We start from the raw sequence: 9168 nt of genomic DNA on the forward strand, positions 1-9168 counted from the left end.
AATTCCTGTTTTGTTGTGTATGTAGTGTCTTGTAAGCCCATGTGGACTGGACATTCCTTGAGGCAGGACACTGACGTTAAAAACTATCCACTACATTTATTTTTTCTTTTTTTCATTTCATATTTTGTCCTAATTTTTCACTTTTTTTTTTAATGATGCTGTCAGTATTCTTATAATTTTCACAGTGTGTATCAATTGTCCGTAATTTATTGTTTTTAAATGAGTGTAGTTAATAAAATAATCCCTAAATTTCTTCATAATGTTTCTATTAGTGCAGGGATTTTTGTGGTAACTACTTAAGGTACAGTATTTTATGTTTAAGTGGCTGAGTACAAGAGACACTCTAATTCGGATTTTGCCCTCAGGAGCACCTGACCTTTCCTGTGTCTGCCCTCCTCGCTACTGTGTCAGGGTGGTATGAATCAAGAGGTTGCATTACTCTCATTACCCTGAATGGTTTCATTTCCATCTAAGTGCTGATGGCTGTGGAAAGAAATCTGTCCACTGATGAATGAATAAAGAATGATAGTGTGTGATTTTGTCTGTGTGTGTGTGTGTGTGTGTGTGTGTGTGTGAGTGTGAGTTAGAGAGAGAGAGAGGTATATTTAACACATGTTGTCAAATAATCCTTCCAAAATAGCATCAGGGAGCTTTATTGAGACTGAGAATACCTGAGCAGGCACATCATCCCCAGCCACAATCGATGCGCCGTGTAACAAGATATTAGACTTGAGCTTCAGAAACAGAGTCAGTCAAGAGTATTTTTAGCAGGATATCATTTTGCTTGTTGTAGGGATCTCTCACAGACACAGCTACATCGAGCCGAACTTAAGAAATACAAAACCACTGGACAAACGACAGGAAAAAAAAGTTGCTGGTCAGAGAAATTTTTGAAAGAATGACTGAGCAGCCTTGGTGAGAATTTAGACACAACCAGCAGAAGAATCGACGGCAAATATTGTGTGGCGACTTGTCCCTTGGTCACCAACTGACATTTTGTGACTTGATGTCATCCTCAGTTCAGGCACAAATGACACAAACGGATTTGCTGATTTTATGAGGGGGCGACCATGTTGCCTGTTTGTTGTTGCCATGTGAACCTCTTTACCAGGAAGTGGAACCTCTCCAAAAGGGAACTTTCCCACTTCTCAGCCCGCACTATTGATTGCAAGTGAATCCCATCAGTATTTTTTAATCTGAGTATCATATTATGAGGTTATTATTAGTGATACATGAAAGTGTGTCACAGCTGGAGGAGAAGCTAAATTTAATCTACTGTTGCTAAGATTGAGTTATACGACATGAAACGCTGTAGGTCCTACATTTCACAACACTCTTTAACTTTATCTGGATAGTAGCTAACTATAGCTGTGGAAACACACACTCATGCACACACGCGCACACACACACACACACCAAGTTTAGAACATAATAAATCAATCAAATTGTCTAAACTTACTGAGTTAGAATGCTACCCTCTTTTGATATCTACCACATACAAAACCATAAATGTTACTTCTTCACATTCTATTGATAATTTTAGAACATTTTTGAAGTACAACGTGCAGTACTGCAGTTTAATTGGAATCAATTAAGGGGACTGGAATTTGGAAGATGTAATCATTTGAGGGGCTTTAACAAACATCTACTCGTGTTCATGTAAATGGCCGATAAATGAAACAAATCAATTTGATTAATCAAACGTCTGAAAACCCGATATCTTTTGTAAAAGCTGAAATCACATGCACCACCTGCTCAACCTAAGCTGTCATATCTTCAGTTCCCATCGACTGAGTCTCTTCTTCACATTCATCAGCAACAGGAAGCTGCACCGCTAAATAACTTTCAGCTTCTCAATATTGTCACAGACAGGGACTCTATCTGGCAATTGGGGGACATGGTTACTGTACAGTTGCTATGGATACAAACAGCACATGTAACACAACACAAACTCATGGCCAACTCATATCTCCCGTTCTTGTCTATGAGTCGGTGATCCATCGCCATCACCCTGTCAGAAATAAAACCATACTATAAAAATATCTGACGCTTCCTTCCCCTCAAGCCCCCTCCAGTGACACGGTTGCTTCTGTATTCATCAGGGAACTTTATCTAGCAGGGTCTTATCTAGTCTACGTGAATGGGGGCTTTTTTTCTTTGCAATTTATTCCATAAAACCAGCCACTTTTCCATCCTGGACCCTGATGTTTGGCCATCAACCAGGTTCAGGGTCAGGTTTCAGGTGCAGCAATAACAACTCACCATGCAATATACACTTTTTATGAGTTGTTTATATACACCAAATAACATTAAGGTTGTCAGGCAAAGGCCTTGGTTCACTGAGAAGGTTATAAATCACAGCAGCAGGAGAGATGAGGTTCCCGCTCTTGCGTCTACTTTTGGTGGTCTGTTATAATAATTAAATGAAACAGAGCGTCACTGTCACATGAGGGAAGGTCATGATCTGATACTCTATATGCGGCTCATATACTATCAAGGCTTTGATCTATGGGCTGGTTTTTTTTTTTTAGAAAATATCTGTCCTTGGTGTTGGATTTGCTGTCTTGAAGGGTCAGTTATGTCAGCGCGTTGATGGAGAGGCTGATGTCCACTGTTAGAAATGACGGTCACAGCCTGACCCCTGGTCCTGACCGTGTAGGGTTACCCAGAATTCAGCTGGACATAGGCTATTTCTGGACAACATGGTCTTCAAGGAACATGTCTGACTTTACTTTGTGACCCCCCCTGAGTCAGTCCAAGATCTTCTGTGTGCTCTGGGTGTCCATAGCAACATGCAGTCAGTGCTGCATCATGGCTCGGCTGTCCCATATGCATCACATGCACACATCTGTTTAGAAAATCTGTTGCAGACATTTAGTGTATGGATTTCATTGCATTGACATAAACCAGTGGTCACCAAAGTCAGTTGTTACAATAAACAGTGTTGAATTTGGCTGGACAGGTTATATGCTGTATTTGTGTCAAATACTGTGAATTCCCCATACATCAAACTATTTTCCAGTGTTGAGTATTGACATTATTCCCTTAAGCAGCATTTTGGTTCTGTGAACAAGACGGCCAGCCGGCCTCTGCAGAGCCAGAGGGAGGTGTAACCTGATGATATCAGTAGCAAGCTAATACATTGACAGTGGTGCAAATATCACTTAATGCATTACGTGGCGCTATGACTTCAAGCCATTCATTGCCTTCCGCTTATTCCTGTTAAGTGTCTCGGGGGGGCTGGAGCCTGTCCCAGCAGGCTTCAGGCGAGAGGCGGGGTTCACCCTGGACAGGTCACCAGTCCATCACAGGACCAACACATAGAGACAGACAACCATTCACACACACAGTCACACCTACGGTCAATTTAGAGTATCAATCAGCCTCGTCCCCTCTTGATGTCTTTGGACTGTGGGAGGAAGCTGGAGTACCAGAGAGAACCCACACAGGGAGAACATGCAGACTCCACACAGAAAGATCCCGTGCTGGAGCTGGGACTGGAACCTGGAACCTCCTTACCTTCTTGCTGTGAGGCGACAGTGCGAACCACTGCACCACTGTGACACTATGACTCATATTCACTTCACTTTGTAGATGTCTTCATGTTGGGACTTTCATCACAGCAATGTAACATACAGTTTTCACAGTAACCCATCATCTGGTAAATAAGGTTTTAGACTAGGATTTTTTTGTCTTTCTGCTCTGTTTTATTCAGGATTTAAATGATATTGTTTTCTTTCCATTTGTCATTAAATGACATAAATGAGATGAAACTAAACCTTTTTCTTAAGGCTTTTCTGACTAAATTAAAGATGAAACTGTTTGATCCATGTGTAGGAGTACAGTAAAAATACCATCCAGGTAAGTAGAGGATCCCCATACTGTAATTTCTCCCTTGAATGATCCCAAATTCTGTGCAGATCAACAGAACTTCATATTTCACACATATACACACCCTGGTGGCACGAGAAGAAAAAGTCAGAAGGATAAACTGAACATCACTGGGATTTTGAGTGTAAGGGAATCATGAATGTCTGGATGAAATTTCATGGCAGGCCATCTGACAGTTTTTTTTCAGTACTTCAATCTGGACCAAAGTTCATAAACTGACTTCAGAGTCACGTGTCTAGTGGGGTTAAAAATAAATGAGTGACACTGATGGAGTTTCATTCAAGTAGAAGAGCAGATTTGATCAAAGTAGGGATGTTGCGTTGTGGTTGTATCACTCTGTGATATGAGCATGTAGCAGTGACCTGTGACCACCAAGATGTTTTCACTTCGTCCACCTGTCGCGGTGAACATTTGTGTCATATTTGAGGAAAATTGTCCTTAAAACCTTCCTGAGATACCATTTTCATATGAGGTGATGATGACCTTGACCTTTAACCTTTTACCATCAACACATTTCCCGTTGCTCTTTGAGTTTCGTTGAACATTTATGCATTATTTGAAGAAATCCCCTGAGAGGGTTCTTGAGATACCACATTTAGGCTCAAAAACATAGATGTACCCACTGGTTTATGAAGCCTGTGGTACATTTTCACACAAATATATGCTGCATTTGTTTTAGAAATTAGGTCAGATTCTAAAACAAATAACGCATTTAATCCAACAGAGAGACCAAATCTCTGTTTGAATTTTATTCCACACAGGCCCACTATAGCGTGATCTGATAATGGTTCAAACTGGGAGAGACTCATGTGATCATCTCTGTCAGCCTCTCTGGATCGTCTCCAAAAACATCACAGGCTGCATCTGCTATCTGCTGCAGCCCCTCACCCACAACCCACCACAGCCGACACATTCAAGTCACTAGGGTCAGTCATGCAGCGAGCATCATAAGTTTCCAATATCCCTATCCTTCAAGCCCGACAAGTCAAAAATAGTCCCTGTTAGCCTTTTATAAATCAGAGTGTTTCTATAAAAAGCCTTTGTCTGACCAGAAGCCTGGGCTGAAGCCACAACACCCTATCTTTAGCTTTATTTATGTCCTGGTGTTGACAGCACCACTTGCAAGGCCTTCCAGTCACCGTTCAATAGGTCACATGTGTACCGAACCCTCAGGCTGGTGCTGGAAATCACCGCCTAGTGAAAAAGGTAATCAGTGGGCCGACAGTGGCGGCCAGCCTCCATCTCTTACAGAAACAAACCGCCCAGCAGCTGCTGAGTTAACGGCCTGATGAATCTGGCCCACAGATTCTTTCCATCCACTTAGTGTTTATGGAGCTCTCTTCTGATGACAGATAAGCATGTCCACTTTTGTGAAATGATGATTGGCATTATTACAACTGTCTCCAAACTATTGTTAAATGAGAGCTGTAAAAATAGAGAGACCTGGACTTAACCATGGCTTTATTTGGTTAATCTAGATCAGGGTGTCGGCCTCGCTGCCTTTGTAACTTTTTATTTTAGATTTCAAATAGTCTGATTCGGGGAATAACATTCAATTAAAAAAAGCCAAAAGAGGGACAGGAAACCTTTTATTCCATCTTCAATCAAGGCATGAATACATGAACACAGAAGAAAAAGAGGAACTTGACATGTGAAATTGATGATGACAGATGTTTTATTTGCAGAATACTGCATAGGTGCATGCACCGTGACAGTAGAATTAGAAACACCATCAATCCATCCATCCATCCATCAATCCATCCATCCATTCCTCCCACAGACCATAAATATGCATGCTAGGTTAATTAGCATTTCTAAATTGTCTGTTGGTGATGAAATGTGTTTGTATGTGTAATTGTTTGTGGACACACTTTATATCCTCCCTGTCATGTTTCAAGGAAGAAAAGAGAGAAGATAGTAAAGTGGGATTTTAGTGGATGATATGAACACTTAAGAATCCAAATTAAGTGACATCGTGTCAGTCAGAGATAGTTGCCTGTAAATGTCTGAATAGTGGAAGTAAAGATGTGATGCAGCTCTGAGGCTCCAACCACTCAGATCAACTTCCTCAGGGTGGTGTGGGTCAGACAGCCACTGTGTACACTTCCATTCCAAAAAACTCTTGGAGAGGGTCAAAGCACCTTTACAACTAAATGACATGCAATGTGGAAAAAAGAGTTCTCTACCAACTACACTTCCCAACCTTTCCTCTTCCTCCTTCCTGTCCTGTTACTCATCTGTCTTCTACAATATTTCAGGGCACGTTTGCCCACACGAGGACACCAGGTCTCATCCCACTCAAGCATCAGTTCATGACTGATGGCAGAGGCCACTTGCCACATTTTCTGTGGACTGAGAGAGTGTAGGTGGACTATGCATGTGTTGGTGTAATCTTAAGACTACACAACTTACACTAAATCAAATCTCTCAAAATGTGGGGGCGGCCATGTCTGAAGTACCTGTTGCTCTTCTACCGTCCTCATGGAATACATTTTTTTTTTCGCTACATGAAAAAGTGGTCATCTCTGCTATTTATAATCTCTTTTTGAACCTTAGATCGATCTGGGTTAAGTCTGAGTAGCACAATCATGCAAGTGCTTGTGCCAAGATGGAGATGTGTCAGTGCTTGGAGATGATGTGTGTGGGATGAGTGAGTCTGAAAGGAATAAATGACTGGAACACGAAGGATTTCCATCTTACTGTCTTCATTTTATTTGCAGTCTCCGATGCTGTCACTTAACAGAAGATCTCTCAATCTTCTTTCGACATCAAAAAACAAAAGTCTGACAATAAACGTGTCCGACGGATGAAGTGTCTCCCAACATACGCTGGGATTTTTCTAACGCAAGCTTCGCAAAATAACATACACAGTACATTCAGGGTCACATGACAGTTTTAGCCTTCTTTTATCACCTTCAGGATAATTTATTTTATTTGTCATGATCGCTGCTGTAAACCCTTTATGTTCTTTCAAGGTCATCTCTAGTTGTATTGTTCTTCTCTGTCTGCGTCGCTTTCAGAAAAACACATCACAGCTGATGCCTGTCATGTGTTAAAATGATGTGCATGTTCGTCATCCTGCAGTGTTGTATTTTGTGAATTAAAAAATACATCTCTATCCTTTGTACAGACAAATGAAAAATAAATCTAACATTCAATTGATCCAGCTAAGAGATGTGAGTCATGGACCTTCACTGTTGTTCAAATTCACAGCAGTGCTCCACCACTGCAGAAGTTCACAGTGTGACAAAAAAAACATAAGCACTGTGAATCAACCCACACACGCACACACACACGCACACACACACACACACACACCCTGTCACCGCTGTGATAATCACTGTCATAAAGAGTGGGTACTGATGCAATTGCAGCAAAGAAATAGTACACAACAAATTAATTTTGTGTCATTTTGTTTAGTTGTTTTCCATTTGAAAACGATGTCAGCCTTGTAAACACAGAGCAGAGACAACCGTGTATTGATCCATCACGCAATGTTCTACCTTCTCTAGTTTCGTGCTGCATTCGTACGTTCCTAAAGTGGTCCGCTCTCAGAAGTTCAAATCTCATTCTTCTAAAAACATGGATGTAAGTGAGAAAATGAGCTGTATGTTATTGCTAAGACCTTATAGAGAACATGTATCAGTGACAGCAATGCCAGTCGGGTATCTTATGGGAAATTGTGAGACATGCAACTTGGCTTATTCTTTTCCCAAATTCATATTAAAATTTCGATGCAGTATGTGAATCGACAAAAAGTTTCTTACCATTAACGTGACGTTTGTTTTCATCAACAGTGTTTCGGCGTTCTGTATGTGATGTCACAGGTTGTCAACTTGAGATTTTCTTCTGGTTTGATAGTCTGTGTGCAGTTTCCCAGTCAGGAACTCATTTTTCTGATTATTTGAACACTACATGAGCTGCATGAAATCATCATTTTGACGAAACAAAACCAATCATGGAACCACCAACCACAAAAACAACTCTACTCCACTTCCCTTTGTTTGTACCATGTACTGTTTTTTTAATGGAGAGACCTATAAGTCTTTTATGATTCTGTTTTTTCACTTTGTTTTTGTACAATGCAGTCTCTGTCCATCTGTCCGTCCATCCGAATTTTAATGCTCAATTCCATAATTTTTCAACTGATTCACTGGCCAAGGTACCGCTGAAGAAAGTGAGTTATCTAATGAACAGTGGTTCTGTTGAATAAGTAAACCTAGCACATCTTTTTGGGGATTATATTAATAATTTTCTTTTTTAATGAAAGTATATCTATGATGTGTCATGTTTGTTAAATGGTTTCAGGTGGAACAAACTGGCATAATGTATTTCATATTCATAATTGTGTATCATACAAAGTATTACTGCTAACGCCTGGATGATCAAAAAAATTCTCATAACTGCATTATATCATATAACTGCATTTGTGTTTATTTTTCAGCAATGTTCTGTTGCTCACTGTTATAAAAGATATAATATATACAGTATATATATATATATATATATATATATATATATATATATACACACACAGAGTATATACTGTGTATATATATTGTGTGTATATACATATATATATATTGTGTGTATATATATGTATATGTATATGTATATGTATATGTATATATATATATATATATATATATATATATATATATATATATATATATATGCATAGCCACCTATAGCCTATATATATATTGATGCTGCACGGCCAGGGTTCCTAGCAAGGCGCTTGTTCCCATATGGTACTGAGTTATCCATAGACCGATGGCTCTGTATTATATAAATCAAATCAGAAATAGCTTTTTAAATTTAAAAAAGCCATTTGAGAAACCAATCAATTGTAAAAATATAAAGAATATAAAGAGATCAAATGAACACATGACTATGTTCTGCTGATCCTCCACTGATTCCAGTTTGTGGGCAGCATTTTCACATTTATACAATCTGGTTTGCTTCCATACTTATTTTCCATTTGCTTCTGGAATCAAATTGTTGATTTCCAACTTCCTGTCTTGATAGTCTGAAATGTTAGAACGATTACAGGCTTCAAAATGACAGAAATAGCAGGAGTGACGCACATACTCTGTCAGATGTCCATTTCATTTGACAAGCAGTTTTAAATGTTTTCCAGTCCAGAACACAAAACGACTGTATTGAATTGAGAATAAAATGTCAGGGTTATAACCTCACCCCTTTTTAAAGATTTTTTCTGTATTTTTGTCATTGTTATTGATCTCTCAAATTTTGAGGAAGAATAGCAAAATAAAT

The sequence above is a fragment of the Aulostomus chinensis genome, chromosome 2, assembly GCF_037954235.1.
Source record: "Aulostomus chinensis isolate RoL2024-O1b breed Wild chromosome 2, RoL_Achi_v1.0, whole genome shotgun sequence".
NCBI lineage: Eukaryota > Metazoa > Chordata > Actinopteri > Syngnathiformes > Aulostomidae > Aulostomus > Aulostomus chinensis.